Source organism: Heterocephalus glaber, unplaced genomic scaffold (assembly GCF_053883595.1).
Source record: "Heterocephalus glaber isolate CG9 unplaced genomic scaffold, H.glaber_assembly_v1.0 deba00001461, whole genome shotgun sequence".
Classification (NCBI taxonomy): domain Eukaryota; kingdom Metazoa; phylum Chordata; class Mammalia; order Rodentia; family Bathyergidae; genus Heterocephalus; species Heterocephalus glaber.
In genome coordinates, this window is record NW_028258308.1 from 44,421,871 (window position 1) to 44,443,240 (window position 21,370).

The following is a 21,370-nucleotide window of genomic DNA, read 5'->3' on the forward strand; positions in this document are numbered from 1 at the left end:
GGTTAACTTTTTTAACTTCTTTTTAAAATATTTTTCTTTGACATTTTCTATATCTATTTCCTAATACCTTCTTGGATAATACAGATCTTTATGTAGGATATTTAACAGTAGGATATTTAACAGTTGGTAATAAGTGTCTTAAGACATAAAGTATAAAACTGAAAATAGATCAAACAAGTGCAGGGGGAAGACCCTGACCAAGAGTAACTGCCCAAACCTGCTGTTTTCCACAGCAAGGTAGGTGTTACCAAGTCCCCACTGGTCGTGGTGGTTTGATAATCTGAGCTGTTCATACGGTGCTCTATAAGCCCCCACATCTGCAGAGTTGTTCCCTCCTGAAACAAATTCCAGCAGAACAGCCTTTGGGACTTTTTTTTTTTTGGTTAAGAACAGCTTTCATTATAGAGTATTTTTGTGATAACTCCTCCCAGAATACTGATACAAAAATCAGAATCATTTATTTCAAGAATGCAGGGAGCCTTATCCATTTCTTGCTTGTTATTTTATTCTGAACCCTTTTTTTGTATTGAAATTGTCAGGAGGTACCTGATGGGAGCACTGTGAAGCGGTAGAATGTTGCAGTGTATGAGTGACAGCTGGAGAGGGCAGTCACTCTGCACAGCTACAACTCTTCACCCAGGAAAGGAAATGTTCACAGAATGACTTGGATTTATACTTAATAAAAACAGGTCCTAACCAAACAGCCACTGGCTTCCTTGAAGGCAATGAATATACTTCTACATTCACCCTGAGTTAACTTTTCTCCTACAGTTGCATACAGTTTGTTTCCAACCATTGGCCATCCATCAGTGTAGAAGGAGCCAATGTTAGATATGGTCAGTGTAGAAACAGTAGATCTATCGCAAGCTGGCCAACATCTCCAACCAATACTTCTGGCGTCAAGAGGATGGGGAGAGACTCCCAGCAGGGCACCAAACACGGTGGGGAGGAGGTCGCGCAGGTTTAAGGAGAACTAGGGCCTGGGAGTCAGGGTGGGGTCACCCCAGCTTGTAATCCACTGCACCTCTGAGCTGATGCATGTGGTGCGAGGTCCTGCCTAGTTTTGGTTAACTTTTTATGCAAAGGATATAAGTTTCAGTCTTTGCTAACTTTCCCAATGATTTTGATTGCCATTTTTTGATAGCACTTTTTCTAAATCCCCAGTGTTTTACACTTCAATGATTGATCATGGATGCTTGGGAAATGTTAAACATTGTTTATTTTTTAGGCTTAGGAAAGGAAGAGGGTGAGTTCAGAGTAACCAGACTACTCAAATAAATTAGTTTCTGCCCTGGACTACACTTTTTTTGTTTTCATTAATTTTATTGGTACATTTTAGGTATACAATACAGTTAGATTCACCATTGGGAACTTGTACCTTTACATGATGTATCTTGGTTCTTATTTTTTCCTCATTCCTCTGCCCTCCCTTCACCCCTCCACCCTTCCCTATTTACAAAGACTTTGTTACCATTTTTTCCTTTTCTCATATTTTTTCCTTTCCCTTCTTTCCTTGCCCCTACCTCTCCTACTTCCCCTACCCCTTTAGACCTTTCCTTCTTATTTCACATTATCAGTTATACATTTTGTTCCTCATTTACACTTGCAGTTTCTCACATCAGAGAAACTATTCTGTATTTACACGTGTGTCCTATTTATTTCACTTAGGAGTATGGCCTCAATGTACATCTATTTAGCTATAAATGTCTCTAGTTTCTCATTCTTTGTGGCTGAGTAGTACTCCATTTTATAAAAAATAACATCTTCTTTATCCAATCTCCAGTTGATGGGCAATTGGGCTGTTTCCAAGCTTTAGCTATTACAAACTGGGCTGCTACAGACGTGGGTATACTGTAGTATGATTCTTTTAATTCTTTTGGGAAGATACCCAGTAGAGGAATAGCTGGGTCAAGTGGGACCTCTAATCCTAGTTTTCTGAGGTGTCTCCATACTGATTTCCACAGCAGTTGCACCAGTCTGCACTCCCACCAACAATGGAGAAGGGTTCCTTTCTCCCCACAACCCCGCCAGCATTTGTTATTGATTGATTTCTTGATAGCAGCTATTCTTTCCGGGGTGAGGTGGAATCTCAGTGTTGTTTTCATCTGCATCTCTGGAATGACCAGTGATGTTGAACATTTTGTCATATGTTTATTTGCTGCTTTTACTTCTTTGTCTGAGAAATGTCTGCTCATTACAGATGCCCATTTTTGAATTTGGTCTTTATATTTGAGGGGTCTGATTTTTTAAAGTTCTTTATATGTTCTTGCTCTACAATTTTGAGGAGTTCTTTGGGCAGATACATACTGCTCTTCCTCTGTTATAATTGATCATTTATTAATTCCAGTCCCAATCCAATAAGAAAGTTTCTCCATGATATTTTGTGCTTATTATTTTCTTTGCAAACTATGAAACTATTTGTGTCTGATATGATTAGGATCGAGGAAAACACAACCATTGGCCAATGATTTGTGTTTTAAGTGACATCACAGTTGCTGCATAACTTGTCAACAACATCTACTCTACTTTTCATTTTACTGTAAAATGTGACCATTTCTGGCTTCATTTGGGTTGAAGATTTGCTACCAATCTTTGCTCATTTGTTTGTGTGTTTTGAGATAGGGTTTCACAAGTCCAGGCTAGTCTTGAATTTACTATGTACATAGCACAGGCTGACCTTGAAATTATAGGAACCTCCTGTCTCAGTTTCCTGAGCACTGGGATTACAGGGGTGTAAGCCACCATGCCCAGCCTATCAATCTGATCATCAGGGTGTAACATTGACAGTATCAATATTACCTTTTCTTTGCCATAAAGTAGTTTAGGCTAGCCTGGAACCCATTGTGTAACACAGGTTGACTTTGAAATTATAGGATCCTCCTGTCTCAGCCTCTTGAGCATTGGGATTACAGAAGTGTAAACCACCACACCCATCCTCACTATCAGTCTTATCATCATGGTGTAATGCTGACAGTATCAATACTAGTTTTTTTCTCTTTGCACTATAGCAGCCCAATGTTATGTCTTTCTGAAATACAAAGATTGTACTATACATTTCTCTGTTGTGAACTTGCAACATTTTTTCAGGTATCTTGGCTTTGTTCTTGCAAATAGTTCCTGTGCTGGTCAACCGGTGTTCCTTTAGCAAATGTAACATCAATGGGTAACTCCTGAACCCATGGTAACAATGTGACATTTGGGTTACTTTTTTTTTTTTGGCACTGGGGATCGAACTCAGGTCCTTGCACTTTGGGGACAGATGTTGGAACAACTGAGCTAAATCCCCAGCCCAGTTACTTCTTGAAATAGGTGCAACAACTCTGTCACAAAGTCATATGGTTTATTACTACATGAAGAAAGACTTGGTGGCTGAGTTCCAGGATAAATTTCTAAATTCAAGGTATAAAGTGTCTTCCCATCTACCGGGGGATATATTTTTATACCATATTTAGAAGGTTTACTTGACACATATTGCCAAAACCTTCAACAACCACTAAATGATGCAAGTTGTTCATCATTTGTCATGTATTCACACAATGTATAAATTGCTTGACAGTTTGAAACAAAGCTTTCAACAAATAAGCAAATAGCAGCCAAACTGTTGTATTTTTTCCTTTCTTGGCAGGACTTTTTGTCATCAAAACATAGGCAATTTTAAAAGAAGCCAAAGCTCTTGAGTGTCATTATTGTTCTAAAAATCTCAACACTAAAATGTCACTTCTCCATAAATCCTAGATTCTAATGATTAACATGATAAAGTCCTGCTATGAAGGCTTTTCGTTCAGATAGTGAGGTGTCATGATAAATATATTTTTGAGTATTACTATTGATGCATATAGAATGTTTTCTTGTATTTCATTTTTAGTGTATTTTAAACATCTTGTAGCATGTTGTCCATTACAAACAATTTCCAGTATTGCATCACAGTGTTGACATTCTGTTCAATAAGTTTCATCCATGTCAAGAACTGAAAAACATTTTCAGACCTAGTTCTAGCCTTGGATCACTCAGATACACATGAGCATTTTGTAGCTTTTTTTTTTTTTTGTACCGGAGATCGAACTGGGGACCTTGGATTTGCAAGGCAAGTGCGGGAACCACTGAGCTAAATCCCCAGCCCATGTAGCATTTTGACTAGTCAAATACCTATTTACATTACTATTTTCTTCCCCATCTGAATCAGGTCTTCATTCTGTACTTCTTGTCATTCTTGCTATCTTCTTTGGCTCACATGATCCAAATCATCATCAGTAGCCGAGTAACCTGATGACTCACTTTCAACCTCCTCCTAAAGTTGTAAAAGTGGATTTTCATGCATATTATACTGAATTGGGCTAATTTTTTTGTTTCTTCAGAGGTTGAAGGGCAAATTTTCTTAGCAAGTAAAACCTCACAATCTGCATTATCCAAAATTGCAGAGAGGTTTGAAAACTCTGGTGCCTTCTCTATTGCCACTGCTTTACTGGTGTCCAGGAGAGTAGAATTCTTGCCCTGCACGTGTTCTGTCATTTTGGGACACTCCTAATCCAAATAATTTGATCCTCTGAACAGTTCAGGTGATGAAAAACCACTTAAATTTTCTTCAACACTGTTGAATTCTGTGTAAGACTCTGCGACTGAATAGCTCAGAAGAGAACTGGAAATATGTTGTAAACTTGGTCCTGATACTAGCTCACTATTTGATGAACTACTGTCAACCTGGAGGTCATCAGTCACTGACTCGCTCAGTGGAGCAATCTCATTCTGGGTCTCTTCTCAAGGATTACTTTCTTGCAGACTTTTCTCTCCTGTATCTTTCAACTGAGTGCTGAGTGAGGCAATGCAGGGGCTTCTGGGAAGACACAGAAACCAGCTACACTTTGATTTATCCAAAAATACTGTTTCATCTGCTTACCATGTTCTGACTCATCGCTCTATAAGTGCCAATAAAATTAATCGTCATATGAATTACAGATTTTTCACTGGGGGGGTGGTATGCAAGGGCTCTGTTAACTGTTTTTATTAATTATTAAATCCTCTGTCAGATTTTAAACCACACAGACTTTTATAACAATGTACAGTACTCAAGAGAATGTAGTCTATTTTTAATCCAAACACTGCACTTTTCCCTATAAATTTTATAGCTGTTCTTATGCCTTCTTGCTACTCAAGATTTGTGGCTGTGGTCAGTAAACTGAATTTTATAGTATATCAATAGTAGAATAGACAATTCTTTTTTATTAACAAGTATTAATTGTACAAAATAATGGAATTCAGTATAATATTTCCATGCATGCGTACAGTGTTCACTGATCAAATCTAATCTCCCTTGTTTCACACTGCTATTCATCTTTCTGTGTCTGCTTTATTTCACTTAACATAATGACCTCCACTTCCATCCATTTTTGTTGCAGATGACAGGATTTCATTGGCTAAACAATATTCCACTAGGCATGTATATCACATTTTCTTTACTAGTTAATCTATTGATGAGCACATAATTAGAAATTCTCTGGCAATAAATGCTTTATCTGTGTTAGTTTAAGATAAAGTATAGTGAAGTATGATTATTATCTAATAATCTAATATTAAATTCATTTTTGTACAGTCACCAATTTACAACTCCTTGTTCAGCCAAGGATCATCAACATGAAATTTTGTGGTGAACAGAATATTCCCATGGTACCAAAGAATCATCTGCATAATAATTGTGAATTACAAGGAGTGTACCTTCCTAATAGAGAGATCTGGTGGTCACCACTTTAATCAAATGATCCAAATTAGCCTTACAAATAGTGGGACATCCAGATTGTATGTTTCTCTTCAGGTGAAACAAAACATACACCATATCACCAGTGACGTATTTCTGGTCCAGAATGCTTAATATAAGTCTAATCAAGGCTGTGAACTTCATTTTCAGTTTCCAAAAAATTCAGAGGATAGAAAAAAAGTATGTGGTATTGTCTTAGTGACTTTCTCGTGGCTGATACACAACATCCTACACTCACAACTCGAAGGAGGAAAGCTTTGTTTGGCTCACAGTGTGTAGAGGTTTCAGTTCCCAGTTGGTTGGTCCAAGGCAGAGTGTCATGGCAGAGGGGAAAGAGGTCTTGGCACAGTGGTGAGACACAGAGGGAGCAATCAAGGGAGGAGCAGGGAAGAGATAGACCTTTCCAGGCCACACACCAGGGACTGCCTCCTCCAACCAGGCTTCCCCTCCCAACATCACACCCAGCCATGAACTCATCAGTGGACTAACCCACTGCTGAATGATCTAAATGTCTCCCAAAAGCCTTACCTAGAAGCACATGAGGCTTTGGGAGGACATCTCGATATAAACTATAACAGGTATTAAGAGACCCAATTAGATAATTTAGGCAAATCAAATCTGTGGACCATTCTACTAGACAAATGTACTGCATCAAAAAATCAATATCATTATACGTTTAAAAAAGAAAAAAAAAAGAAGTTCACATCCCAAAGAACATATAAGAAGCAATTGCAAAGCAGTGAAAAGTGTAAAAGATGTTTCTGGGGGCCGAGAATGTAGCTCAGTGGTGCTGTGCTTGCCTGGCCAGCACAAGGTCCTGAGTTTGATCCCCAGTGCCAAAAAAAAGATGTTTCTGGGGACTATTTACAAATTTTGAGTATGGGTTGTACATAATGCTTACTCAGCTTTCCATTAACGAATACCTGAAATAATCAGCTTACACAAGGAAAAGGCTTGTTTTGCCTCAGCTTTGAAGGCTTCAGTCCACAGCTGGTTGGTGCTATTGCTGTGGGTCAGTGGTGAGGGAGCATTTTGGCAGGGAGCACGTGGTGCTCTAAAGAAAGAAAAAGAGAGTCTGGGTCCCACAGTTCCCTTCAAGAGCACACCTCGAAGACCTAAAGAGCTCTCACTGGGCCCTACCTCTTACAGATTCCAATACCAACACTGCCACACTAGGACCAAGCTTTTAAAACATGGGCCTTGGGGGACGCTGCAGACCTGAACTTCAGCAGATGCTACTCTGGACTTATGATTGGTCCTCCTAGGTCTTATACTGGACCTGAAGTCATGTAGGAGTTTGTCCTTAGCTTAGAAGACTCATACTAGAATGATCTTTCCTAGTGCCTACAATTTATCTGAAGTGACACAAGAAAATATAGACCTAAAATTTTTATTTATCTATCTGAAAGACACAGAGAAGAGTCTGAGAGGGAAAAAGTGTTCACAGATATGGCAAAATGTCACTAATTGTCTCATGTGAGTGGAGAGTGTTTGGATTTTCATTGTACCATTCTTGTACCTTTACTGTGTGTTTGAATCTCCTCCCACTCATCATCAAAAAGGAAAAATTACCTTTAACCTCATTTTTATTTCATCTAGAGCTATCCACAATATTGTCAAAAGTTAACTTCATGGTTTAGTATTAGTTTAGGTCAATTATGTGAACGCAATTGCTAGGGTGAAATTTGCTTTTTTTTTTTCAGTATTGGGGATAAAACCCAGGGCCTCACATATGCTAGGAATATACTCTACCACTTAGCTATACTTCAGCCCTTTTTATTTCTATTTTGAGGTAAGGTCTTGCGAAGTTGTCTAGACTGATTGAAAGCTTGTCTTAGTTACTTTCTTGTTGCTGGGACAAAATACTTGACATCTACAAATTAAAGGAGAAGAGCTTTATTTTAGCTCACAGTTTGTAGAACTTCCCTTCCTTCTTCTTTCCCTTTTATGCCAGCCAGGCTATAAACCTGTTATTACTTGGTGCCACCCACACCCTAGGTGGGTCTTCCTTCTTCAGCAAATCCATCTTCCACACCCAGAACTATGTTAAACCAATTAGTGGATTAATCTAGTAACACACACCCATGATTCAGTCACTCCCCAAATCTCTACCTATGAGCGCATGAGCCTTTGGGGGGACATCTAGATATAAGCCTTAACATTCTGCTCCTGACCCCCAAAAGACTCATGCACATACATTTATGCAAAATGCATTTAGTCTATCTCTACTGGTAAGAGCTGCCAAAGTCCTAACAGTTTCAGCATTGCTGAGACGTCCAAGTTCAAATTCTCCTCTGAGATTTAAGGAAAACTCTTACCTGCAAGTCCCTGAAAAGAAAATGAAACACTTCCAAAATTAAACTCTTCCAACTTGTCGTACAAGACAAACATTCCCATTCCAAAAGGTACAAATAGGGGGATAGAAAGAAATGAGACCAAAGCAAGATCACATTCCATCAGGGCAAACATTAAGTCCTGTAGTTCCATGTACAGCCTTCTAGGCAATTTGTAGCGAAATGTAAACTCCAAAGGGCTTGGGTGGCTCTGCCCCTCCAGCACTGCTGGTAGTTGTAATCCTCATGGCCTCTCTCTGGCCAGCTTTGCTCACTCCTTTCAGCTTTCCTCAGACAATCCATGTTCTTGGCTTTTCCAACATTCTAGTCTCTGTACTGTAATTTTGGACTCACACTCACAGCTTCACATACTGCCCTCTCAGGAGCACACTGCCTGGCCTCCCAAGGCCTTCTTCTAAAATCTAGTAGAGGGCTGGGGATTTAGCTCAGTGGTTCCACTGCCTGCCTCACAAGCTCAAGGTCCCGAGTTTGATCCCGAGTACCAAAAAAAAAAAGAATAAAATCTAGTAGAAGCCTTCCTGACCCCACAACTTTTCATTCTACATGCGCCTAAAACCAGCACCATGAGGATGACACCAGGGTCTGCCACCAGCTGGAGTAGTAGCCAAGCTTCCTTCTCTCTTGGCTGTAGAGGTCAAGTACCTGGATTGCTGAGCACTATGAACCCAATCCCTAGGAACAAATTCCTTAGGCTGCCATCATTCTGGTACAAAGTGCTCTGGGGTTCTTTTAAAGCAGTCTCTCACCTTTGTAGTTTTGAGCTTGCAAAAGGTGGAGTCCTGCTGGTTCTTGTGATGCTCTCAGGCCATCTTTTCTATTGTCCTGTTCCAAAGTACAATGAAACTCTAGTTTATGAGCATAGTTCATTCTGGAAACACACTTATAATCCAAAGCACTTGTATATCAAAGTAAATTTCCCCATAAGAAAATGGAAACTCAGTTGAGTCATTCCACAACCCAAAATATTCATATAAAAATGATTATTGGCCGGGGATTTAGCTCAGTGGTTCCACTGCCTGCCTTGCAAGCGGAAGGATCTGAGTTCGATCTCCGGTACCAAAAAAAAAAAAAAAAAATGATTATAATACTGTGATATAATACAAAATATAAAGAAAAATAAAAAAATTAACTGGCACTTGCTCTTGAAAACTCATGCAGCCCGTGTGGGGAGAAAAGAGAGAGAAGGATTATTGTGTAGGACAACTCTGACCATCACTAACGGAATCATTGCTATCTATTGGCTCAATGGAATCTTTCTTTTTGCGCAACTTTTTTTTTTCTTTTTGTGCAACTTTAACAAGGAACCTATCCAATGCCCCTTGCTTTTGCCTCCTTTTGAAGATTTTGGGGAAAATGTGACATTGTATTGTCATTAAACAGATTCATTTGTCACACTGCTACAGTCTTATTTGAGTGATGATTTTCTACAAAATTTTGCACTGTTTCCCACATTTTACAATCTCCCTAATCTTATTTGAAGTGAAGGATTCCCCACCTTTCCCACTTCCTCCTCTACAGATGAGATCTCCTCCATAAGCTCTTGCTGTTGAGAGACAGTCATTCATAATCCCACAGCGAGAGAGACAGAAAGAAGAGAGGAACCATTGGCTCAGTTGTGATTATGTGCCATTTGGTGTCATGTACTACTCATATTGCAAGATATTGCTCATTTATCAAGTTAAAATTTATTAGGAATGTTTGTTTTTCTTGTGGAACACTCACAGAACAAGTTTCTCACCATCCAAGGTTTTACTGTACTTAACTTATTAATGCTAATCTTTTCAGCAACCAGGTTCTTCTCTGTTCTAACTTTAATGGAGCTTCCCTTCTGGGAAGATTCTAAACTTTTACAATCATTCTTCTGGGCTGTTTTTTCTTATTTCTCAAGGTTAAAAACCCCCAATAGTAGCCATGCCACTGCCTTAACACCAGACTGCCTTGAAATTTCTTCTGCCAGATTCATTTGTCCACCACCTTTAATCTCAGTCTCCTGAAAAGTCTCTGGATACAAGCCAAATGCAGACAAATTTTCTACCAGAGCATAACACACATGGCCTGGAGTCCAACTGCCATTGGAGTTCTTATTCCCAACTGAAACCTCCTGAGCTTGGTCTTCACCGGCTAAATTACTCTCAGAATTCTGGTCTTCTGAGCTCTGACCAGAATCTCCATCAAGCTCAGCTCACAGCATTCTAGGGCTGCTTCTCTGGCTGGCATCTCCAAACCTTTCCAAACTCCTACCACTAGCCAGTTCCAAGGCTTCTGATCCACATGGTCAGGTATCATCACAGCAATGACCCCATTTCTCTAACACCAAAATCTATCTTAGTTACTTTCTTGCCACTGGAATAAAATATCCAACATCTATAAATTAAAGGAGGAAGGGTTTATATTTATTTTGGCTCACAGTTTTGCAGAGGTTTCAGTCCGTAGTTGGCTGGCTCCAAGGCAGGGTGGCATGGTAGGACAAAATGGCAGAAGAAGTTGCTCGTGACATGGCAGTGGCAAGTGTTTCTTTTTCTTTCCCTTTCCTTCCACCCAGGCTAGGAGCCTATTGTTTGGTGCCACCCACAGCCAGTGGAGGTCTTTCCTCTTCAATAAATCCATCATCTACACCCAGAACTATGCTAAATCAATCAGTGGACTAATCCAGTATCCCACACCCATGACCCAGTCACTCCCCAAAGCCCCACCTATGAGTACTTGGGAGGGGAACATCCAGATATAAACCATAACAGAGCCTATGAATTTATTTTTCACAAATATCAAGTAACTAACACTTATATCACATTTTCCCCAAAATAAGACTGGGTCTTATATTAATTTTCACTCCAAAAGACACAGTAGGGCTTACTTTGAGGGGATTTTTAAATTTATGTACAAAAATTTACATTTATTCATACACAAAATTCTACATTTATTCATGTGCAAAAATCTACATTCAGCTATAGTCACGTCATCTTCTTCTGAAACACTCTCATAACTCTCCAAAACCCAAATTCCAGCCTGAGTATCTTGCTACTCCATTTCCTGTGGAACTATTGGCCCCAATCTTCATGTCTGGCAATAGAGCTCTCCTTAAATGAGCACTTCTTGTCCATGCAGCCTGCTCCTAGTGCATTGGCAACACAGCTGTCAGTGATTTTACTGATGAATTCTTCACCCAAGTCACAATCTCTTGCAGGCTAGGGTTCACAAAGTTTCTATTAAATCAAGTGTTAATTGAAGACTTACAGGACAGGAGTGGCAATAAGAGTCATGACAGTTAAGAATGATGTTCCACACACAAGTGACCAAAAAATTGCAGGCACCAGAAATTCAGAAATTGTTTATTTCACACAAGTGCATTAAGTACATTCATTACAACTCATAATGTATTAAATTATGAAGATTCATACTAGACACAACCACATCCATTCATTATCAAGTGTGCATGTTATTCACATTTTGTATCTGGACTCCAAATGGTCATTTGGCAATAAGCCTCAAATTCATCTATTTTTTTTTTTTTGGTACTGGGGATCAAATTCAGGTCCTTGCACTTTTGAGGCAGGTAGTGGAACCACTGAGCTAAATCCCCAGCCCTCAAATTCATCTGTTTACATAGGCTTTTATCTCTTGTCCAAGGTCCTGCTTAGGTATTTACAAATACTTAATTATAATTTATATTATCATTTATTTTAAGTAATGTTATTTACTTATATTTAAATATGCATTAATATTAGTATTTTATAATTCAATACGTCCATTTTGTGTTGCAACAGACTACTAAATACATCCATCTGGCTGATGATCTTAACTGGGGCTTATATTTAGGATAGGGCTTATATTATGAGTATTCTGAAAAATCATGGTAGGACTTATTTTCTGTTTAGGTCTTATTTTGGGGGAAATATGGTAGATTCATATGCTACAAGTTCTTAGACTCTAACCAGAGTTTTCTATGACCATTACTGGATTATAGCATCCCCATCATTTAATAAAGTACCAGATGGATTAGGTGATCTCAAGCTGTACCCTTATGACTTATACAGTTTTCTGTTTGTATTATAAGGTTACATTAAAATTAAACAAAAAAGCCGGGTGCAGTGGCCCAGGCCTCTAATCCCAGCTACTTGGGATTCAAGAGGATCATAAGTTCTAGTCTAGCTTAAGCAACTTAGGGAGACCCTGACTCTAAATAAAATTAAAAGAGGTGAAGTGTAGCTTAGTGGTAGAATGCTTATCTAGCATGTACAAGGCCCTGGGTTCACTGTCCAGTGCTGCCTAAATAAATAAATAATCTGTTTTAGTCAACTTTCTGTCACTGTGATAAAATAGCTAAGATAATCAAAAAGGAAACGTTTATGTTGTCTATTGGCCCTGTTGCTTTGGGCCTGTGACATCACAGTCACCATGGCAAAAGCATGTTATGTATTTGCTTTCACATTACTCAAAGTAAATGTCAAATAAAAAAGTACTAGCCATGGACTGGGGATATAGCTCAGTGGCACCATGCCTGCCTTGCAAGCACAAGGTCCTGAGTTCGATCCCTGGTACGGGGCGGGGTCCAGCACGGGGTGGGGGTGAGGCATGTGATGAAGACCTCTTCACTATGCGGGAGCCAGGAGGTGAAAAGAGAGGCAGAGTCTGAGATCCTAATAACCCTTTCAAGGGTACAGCCCAATGATCAACCTCCTTCTACTAGGCTTCATCTCCTAAAGGTTCCACCACTTCCCCATGGTGCCCCAGGCCTTCATGGAGCATTGAAGATTAAACCATAGCAATATCTGACTCCTAAAACCATTGTTATGCATGACTATAAAGCAATTAGTTAGGAATCCATTGCCATGAGGTTTTATTTAAGAAGAACTCAGAGCAATTTCATGTTGCATGATCTTGTAGAAATACCCAGATACCAGCAATATATATATGTCTGCCTAGAAACTGCTTTGAAAAGTGGGCCAGAGAGAAGGATCTTTTCCAACAGGCCCCTGGGTTTTTAAGAGTTTGCAGATGAAGGAAAGAAAGTAGAAATGATATACATGGTGACAAGGCTTGCAAATAGTGAGAGTTATGTCCCATTAATGTATAATGTACAGCACTCTTGTGTCTGAAGAAGGAGGATCATGAGTTTGAGGCCAACCTGGGCTACCTAGGGGTGACTTTCTTAGTCACTTTCTTGTCACTGGGACAAGATACCTGATACCCACAACTTAATAAAGGAGAGGTTTATTTTGCCTCGTGGCCTCAGTCTATGGCAGGTTGGCTCTAAGGCAGAACAGCATGGTGAAGCAAAACTGCTTATGTCACGGAAGCCAAGAAGCAGAGAGAAGTGAGGAACTTGGAAGATCCACAGTGACCTATCTCTTCAACCAGATCTCTTAACATTGCGTTTTGCTATAAGCTCATCAGTAGATCCGATCACTTCCCAAAGCCCAGCTCTGAACACATGAGGTTTTGGGGGTACAGTCTAGATCTCAAGCATAACAAAGATCTTATCACAAAAACAAAACGAAAATAATAATAAAACAATAAAATGTACCCTGTCCTTTGAAAATGCCAATGAAACATACATGGTAGCACATTAACATCCATCCCGACATTCATGCTGCCTGTGTGGTTGTCTGTTATATTGTTTTCTTGACTATTCTGAAGGAAAAATATTTAATAATTTTAAAAGTTTAAAAATACATGAGGAGAAGCATTTGACTAAAGAGAGGCTACTTAATATTAATGGCCACATAGGGCTGGGGATTTAGCTCAGTGGTCTCACCGCCTGCTGCGCAAGCGCAAGGACCCAAGTTCGATCCCTGATACCCCCCCCAAAAAAATTAATGGCAACATAGTGAAAAGGAAAGATTTAAAACCTGTTGTCTTACAAATCTCTTGTTCATCATTAAAGCTATGATTAGTTGAATCAAAACACACTAATAGAAATGTTTAAATGTAAATAATTTTTTAGTACAATGAATTTATTCTAAATGTGTTTTTATTGCTCTGAACAGTCCAAAAGTAGATAAAGCAACAATTAAAAAATTTTAATGGGGCCAGGGATTTAGCTCAGTGGTTTCGCCACCTGCTGCGCAAGTGCAAGGACCTGAGTTCGATCGCCGGTACCAAAAAAAAAAAAATTTAATGGACTTTATTTTTTACAACAGTTTCAGATTCAAAGCAAACTGGAGGAAGGCACTGGGAATTCCTTCTGCACCATACATGCACAGCCTTTCCTGTTAACCAGCACTCCTACAGAGGAGAGGCACATTTGTTGCAATTGATAAACCTGAATTACAAATGATTACACCCAAAGTCTATGGTGTACATTAAGGTTCACTCTAGTTACTGTATATTGTGTGGTTTGGAAAAATGTACCCACCATTCCAATATCTGTGTTCCACCTATTTATTGCTCCAACCCCATAACCTCATTTGCCTTTCCAGAATATCACATAGTTAGAATTGTATAGTATGTAGCCTTTACAGATTGGCTTCTCTTGCTTAGTAATGTATATTGAAGTTTCTTTCATGTCTTTACATGAAACAATGAATTTGTTACTCATTTCTTTACAGTGTTGAAGAAGTCTCCATCATTACATGTACCACATACAATTTATTCATTCACCAACTGAAGGACATCTTTATTTGCTTCCAAGTTTGGGCAAATATAAAGAAAGTAGGTTTTTATATGAACATTTTCAACTCCTTTGCATAAGTACCCTAGAGTGTGATTGTTGGATCATATGGTAAGAGCATATTTAGTTTTGTGAGAAACTGCCGAGGCCTCTTCTAAAGTGGTTGTACCATTCTTCATTTCTACCAGCAGTGAGTAAAAGTCTTGTTGGTCCACATTCTGGCCAGCATTTGGTGTTGTCCATGTTTTGGATTTTGGCCATTCAATTAGGCATGTCATGACCTTCCACTGTTGTTTTAATTAGTGCTTTCCTGATAACATATGATATGGAGCTTGTTTTCATATGTTCTTGAGCATCTGTGTATCTGAAGTAAGTTTGATGAACTCCAATTGATACTATTATCACACCTCTAGAAAATTGAATATTGAAAAGCATTTTTATTTTTACTTAAAAATATTTTTCTTTGTAGTGCTGAGGACCAAACCTGGGCCTTGCTTGTGCTAATGAGTGCTTTACCACTGAGCTACACCACAGCCCTAACAATTTTTAAAATACAATTTTTTCATAGAACTTAGATTGTCATAAATAGCAAGGTCTAGGCTCATAATTATAGGGCTAAGGGTTGCTTTGTTTTATTTTGTTATCTCTATCTCTAGGAGATAGTAGATTTAGATTAGTGTAGACAAACTCTGTTCTTGCACTTGCCTGGGATGAGGCTAGACTATTACTGATAGAGAGCTCTCACTATCAAAAGCAGTTGAGGGCCAGGGATTTAGCTCAGGGGTTCCAGCACCTGCCTCGCAAATGCAAGATCCTGAGTTTGATCCTGGTACCAAAAGAAAAAAGCAGTTGAGGGCTAACTTTCATAACAAAGCCCTTTTCAAGATCACATGCTCACTCTTGCAATAACAGTAGTAATCCATTTGTGATCTAAGCACCCCTTAAAGATTCCTCCTCCCAATGCCATCATAATGTCAGTTAGATGTCAATATGAGCTTTAGAGGGGCATAGAAACCATGCCAGGAAGACATTCTCACAAATGTTGCTTTCCTTTAGAGATGAAAATTTTCCTTACAAAATGATAACTTCTGCCCTGTTTTCAGAGCTGCTTATATTGTGGCAGTCTCTCAAAACAATCCTTATACTAAAGAGGCATATTAGGAATGGCATATCCTGGCTTTCTATGGACTTTGGTGTAAGAGACCAGAATATTCCACCCCAAGATATGATTTTAGGGGACTAGTCAAGGTCAACAATTACCTGTCATTTCAGGAGATGGTGCAGCAGGTGTGCTTCCCCCTAAAGTAGGCTCACTTCAGAGCAATCAGTTGCTTAATAAGAGATGTTTCTAAGGAAACAAGGAGAAACAAAAAGTAATAGCTGGAGCTGACTGTAAACCCAGTTCCTGAAATCAGTGCATAGCCAGTTGAGAAGATGTCTAGGTATTGGGCTCGAGGTGTCTGTTGAAGTTTGAATGTCCTTGGTAACGTCATCGGGTGGTCCAGCGGACTTCCACAGACACAGAGGGTGTGTGGGCATGTTTCCAGACCGTCCAACAAGCTATGCACTTTCTGCTCACAGAACTTAAGAAAAAGGAACATCTCGGGCCAGGGATTTAGCTCAGTGGTTCTGTCGCCTGCCTCGCAAGCGCAAGGACCTGAGTTCGATCCCTAGTACCAAAAAAAAGAAAAAGAAAAGAAAACGGAACATCTCTGTTCTTAGTGACTTCAAGTCAGAAAAATGGGGACAAATTTTAAAACATTAATTTAGAGTCATAATCAGATATGTGAAAAAACTGAAGGATTCAGGATTCAGTCCAGTTTGAAGGTAAATAACTAAACTCCAAAGAAAATGAATAGGACTTGAGTTAAATAAAGGTTGCACTATAATTTTCTATGGAAACAGTTTTCTCCCTAGAGTCACCCCCATTTCTACCAAAGACAATCCAGATAATCAAAGATAATCTTTCAAAATTAATCTTGTCTCACTGAAACTTGGCCTGCTTATTTGCTTAAAGGCAGCAAGAATAGTTATAAACCATACAGGATCTTTTAAAGTCTGCTTTGCTGAATGTTTTTATGAGGAATCTTAGCTTAGACTTTTAAAATCTTTTCCAGGCAGGGAAGAAGCTAAGCTAAGGACTTACTAGCAGATTTCACTTACAGTACCTGTAGATTTGGGTTGGTTCCTCCCTACCCCCATTTTTAGTGCTGGGGATTGAACCCAGGGTCTCACACATGCTAATCATATGCTCTGCCACTGAGTTACATCCTCAGTCCCTAACCTTCTCTTCTTTAGTTTCTCAAGATATCCCCAGGGCATGCCAGAAAGAGATATTATTTACTTATCTGTAAGTCTAGCTATGCTTTCAAGCCAGGTCAAAGGTTAGTTATCACAAGAGTTTTTATTGATTCCACAAACTAAAAGCAGCTCCTTAAAATCATCAGGTTGTATCTTTTTTCTTTTTTGGGGGGAGGGGGCAGGGATTGAACTCTGGACCTTGCACTTGCAAGGCAGGCAGCAGAACCACTGAGCTAAATCCCAGGGCCATGTATCTAACTATATATATCATTCTCACATGTGGCCCCACCAAGCCCCTGGTGGTATAAATGATGTTTCCAATTTTGTCTTCTTAAAAGGAACAGATTCCCATTGAATTTATGTAAATATTGCCATGAAAATGGGATTGAGTAGAGAGAAAAAATAAATGCTCTAGTTCCATTTACAAAGGCATAATTTACTAGATTGTTGTGAGCTATAGTTAGCTTAAGAAAAAAAAGAGAAAAGTTGGTTTAAATCTAGACAAACAAAACATCAAATAAATAACAGTGTTTCAAACAATAATAAAAATTTCAATCATTCTTGTCAAGGTGATTCAACTAGTTCCATGGAATCAGTTATTGTTCTGTTTGATCTTAGCAGTTTTAAGAGCCCATTCATTTCTTCATCAGAGTTCCAGAAGCTCTTACCAGAGCCCAAAAGAATGATCCTAAACTTACCATACACTTGTACTTGTCAGAGTCATTTCCATGAATCTCGCTGAAGACAAAAGACTTTCAGATTATACTTATTTGCAAAAACCTTTTAGGAAAGCATTAGTGTAAAAAATTGCCTATGTCCATATGACACAAGATTTTAAATGGCAACATTTAAAGATTTAATGAAAGTTCATTACAATTAAATTGACAAGAAATTCAGTCATTCCTGCAACACACAATACTTTAAGATAATAACTGGATTTATTACTTATAGGTAACATTATACCAGGACATATAAGATTACTAGAGCTGAGTGTGTTGGCACAGGCCTATAATCCCAGCATTCTGTGAGAATGAGGCAGCAGAATTGCAAGTTCAAGATCAGCCTGGGCGACAGAGACAGTGAGAGCCTGTCTCAAAATGAAAAATAAAAAGAGGGCTGGAAGCTCAGTGAGAAGGTCCTGGATTCAATCCCCAGTTTAAAAAAAAAAAAAAATCAATCATTATAAATCTCATTTAAATAAAAATTTAAACCAAACTTTTAAAGCAAATGTATCCCCATCAAGCAACTCCACCGAAACCAATAAGTATTTTGTGACTCAATATCTTTTGAGTCTTAACCCAAGACCCAAGGGGTGTCCCAAAGAGGGTGCCCAGACACAGTCCTCTCCAGATCCACAGGAACTCTTGTGGACAGCTGAAAGAAAGATTTAGACATCTCCACTGGGAACTGGCAATGGGGCAGAATGCAAGCTGATACAGGCTGTGTATGGGAACTTACTTCAATGATAGTGGAAATGAAAACTGGCAACAGCAGGAATTTATGGGCAAAAGCTTTAATCTAATTTTTTTTTTTTTTGTACCGGGGATCAAACTTGGGACCTTGTGCTTTTGAAGCCGGCTCTGTAACCACTGAGCTAAATCCTTGGCCCAAAAGCTTTAATCTAGATAAAAAGAGAGAATAGGGAGGGAACCTCAGTTTGAGGAAAAGAGCTGAAAGGGGTGCAGCTCTTATGGAGAAGATTAGACTGGCTTATTAACAAAGAACAGGATTAGCTTTTATGGTGCCACCAGGGTGGGTTGGGGCCTGATAATTTTCCACTGGGTCATGAGTATGGCATTTTCCAAAACTACACCCTGCTGTATAGAATGCCCTTGGTCCTTGCCCTAAGGGAGGATAAGGGCAGGGTGCATCCCATACATTGTTAGCAAGAGAAGATAGGGAAAAAGACATGTCTTCACCTTTAGTGGATAAAGGTCATGGATTAAGGCTTGAGAATCCTTGTCTCTTGACCCTGTGAGGGCCCCAGTCCTATATCAGAGACATAAACGGGGTGTGCTCACATTTCAGTCTAGTCATACTCTTGGCATTTCTTTGCTAGTTGAATTTCTGTGGTTGTGACAAAATACCTGAGAATAACAATTTAAGGAGGAAAGGTTTATTTTGGCTCATGGTTTCAGAAGTTTCAGTTCATGCTTACCTGGCTTCATTGCTTTTGTCTTGCTGAGGCAGAAACATCATAGAGGAAGGGTGTGGAGGAGGAAGACTGCTCACCGCATGGTGAGAAGGGGCAGGAGTGAGGGATGAAAGGTGAGAGGCTGGGGACAAGATATAGCCCCCAAAGGCATGTCCCTTTCTTTTTTTTTTTTTTTTGGTACCAGGGATTGAACTCCGGACCTTGTGCTTGCGAGGCAGGCGCCGGAACCACTGAGCTAAATCCCCAGCCCAAGGCATGTTCCCTTCTACTGGATCCCACCTCTGAGGTGTCCATCTTCTTCCTGTATTCCTGTAGCCCATCAAATTATGGATCCATCAATGGATTAATCCATTGATGAGATCAGAGACTGTGTGAGCAAATCACTTCCCAAAAGTCCCAGCTCTGACACAAGAGTTTTTTGGGACATTCTAGACCCAACCAATATCACCCCATATCTGATGGTTGGCCACTTGCATATGCACACCTGATAACCTATTCACACTGAGAGATGGAAAGCCAAGCCAAGCTCTCTCTATATAAAACAAGAGAAGCAGAAGCATCAACTGTCCCTGGGAGTGAAAGATGCCAATTGCTATCCTCAAACCAAATTTACACAGAGGCACAATCCAAAAAAATGAATTCTTTTTTTTTAAGAATCTCCTACTTTTTTTTTTTTTGGTACTGGGGATTGAACTTGGGTCCTTGTGCTTGTGCAGCAGGAGGCGAAACCACTGAGCTAAATCCCCGGCCTCCCAAAAATGAGTTCTTAAAAGTGTTTTTCTCTTGTTGATCTGAATTTGGAAAGAGAGAGATAGGGAAAAATTTGACCTTCCTCCCTTGATGGGGCTCTACAGGCAGAGATCCAAGACACCTGACTTTGATAAGAATTCTTTTTTTTTTGGTACCAGGGATCAAACTCAGGTCCTTGCACTTGCGCAGCAGGCAGTGGAACCACTGAGCTAAATCCCCAGCCCTTTGATAAGAATTCTTATCCTTAGTCAAATGCTGCCAGTTTCCCCAGAATCCCATGCACAGATTCCAGAGCCAGTGGGGAATCCCAGCTATCTCATCCTCTTTATTGGACCTACAGGGAGGAAAAGTAATTTTCCCTCTACTTTGTCTGAGTTTTTAAGATCTCCATAATAAAAGACAGATTAGCAACAGAAAAATGAACAAAAATTTAGTAACCTGTACACCAGGAGGTATCCAGATAAATAAGTAAATTTCAGAGGTTTCTTTGAATTCAGACTTGAATACCATCATCAAGTGAAAAAAAGAAAGACGGTGCCAGGGGCCAGCAGAGGGGTGGTGGTCAGAGAAAGTGCATCACATAAGGGAAAGGTCTACTGTGCAGATCAAGTCAGAGCCTTCTCTGTTGATAAGACTTTCTAGAGGTTTGGAGTCATCCTTTTATAGCCATCTAAGTTAGACAGAAATTAATAATTAGTCAGACAGGGATAGGCCCTCAAGTCGGTGCCAAGGAGGAGAACACACCAAAGCTGTAGCTGGAGGTGAATCCATTGAAGGCCAGGCCTTTAGATAAAGATGCAGTGACGAGGCCTACATGCTTCCCTGAGGGATAAACAGTAACTTGAGATTGTACTGTGATCAGTATCAACTGGTCCAGTAAAGTCCAGATAGACATCGGTCACCTAGCCCAGGTGATCAGAACATCCAGATCCATCCCCTCCCCAAAATGCCTTTGTTCTTTCCATGTACCTTTGCTATGTGACTCGCTTCCTTATTGAATCAATACTAGCTGAGCAGCTATACTTGTGATCCTGTTGGTTGATTGTAGTTTGACCCACTTTGTACCCACATTGTGACTTTGGTGTATACATTTCCCCTGACAAAGGGCCTCAGTGGCCACCCACTTTCAGAACCCCTCCTTGTCTCTCAGGAGCCATCTCTCAATAAACCTTTCCTTCTCTTTTTAGAATATGTGCTGCTGAAGTGAGCACAAGCCTTTCCTATTCTTAACCTCCAATGTTTTTAGAATGTATTCTTTGATTTTAGGGGACACGAACTTGGAGTATCTGACATTTAGCAGTTTGTGAGTTATATTTCTTCTATATCAATCCTACTCGTTCAGGTACAGGCACTTTTACAAATGGATATTTCCCAAATAGATGTAAATGTCCTTTACAAAATAATAATTTCTACTTACAATTTCTCCTGCTGTTGCAGTCACTCAAAATAAT

General features: G+C 39.5%; 2 pseudogenes; both read right to left on the minus strand.

Annotated features, from left to right (window-relative positions):
• Window positions 1-383: 383 nt before the first annotated feature.
• Window positions 384-3,470, minus strand: LOC110344057 (proteasome assembly chaperone 2 pseudogene; annotated as a pseudogene).
• Window positions 3,471-4,227: 757 nt separating this feature from the next.
• Window positions 4,228-19,251, minus strand: LOC147826816 (meiosis-specific kinetochore protein pseudogene; annotated as a pseudogene).
• Window positions 19,252-21,370: the final 2,119 nt, after the last annotated feature.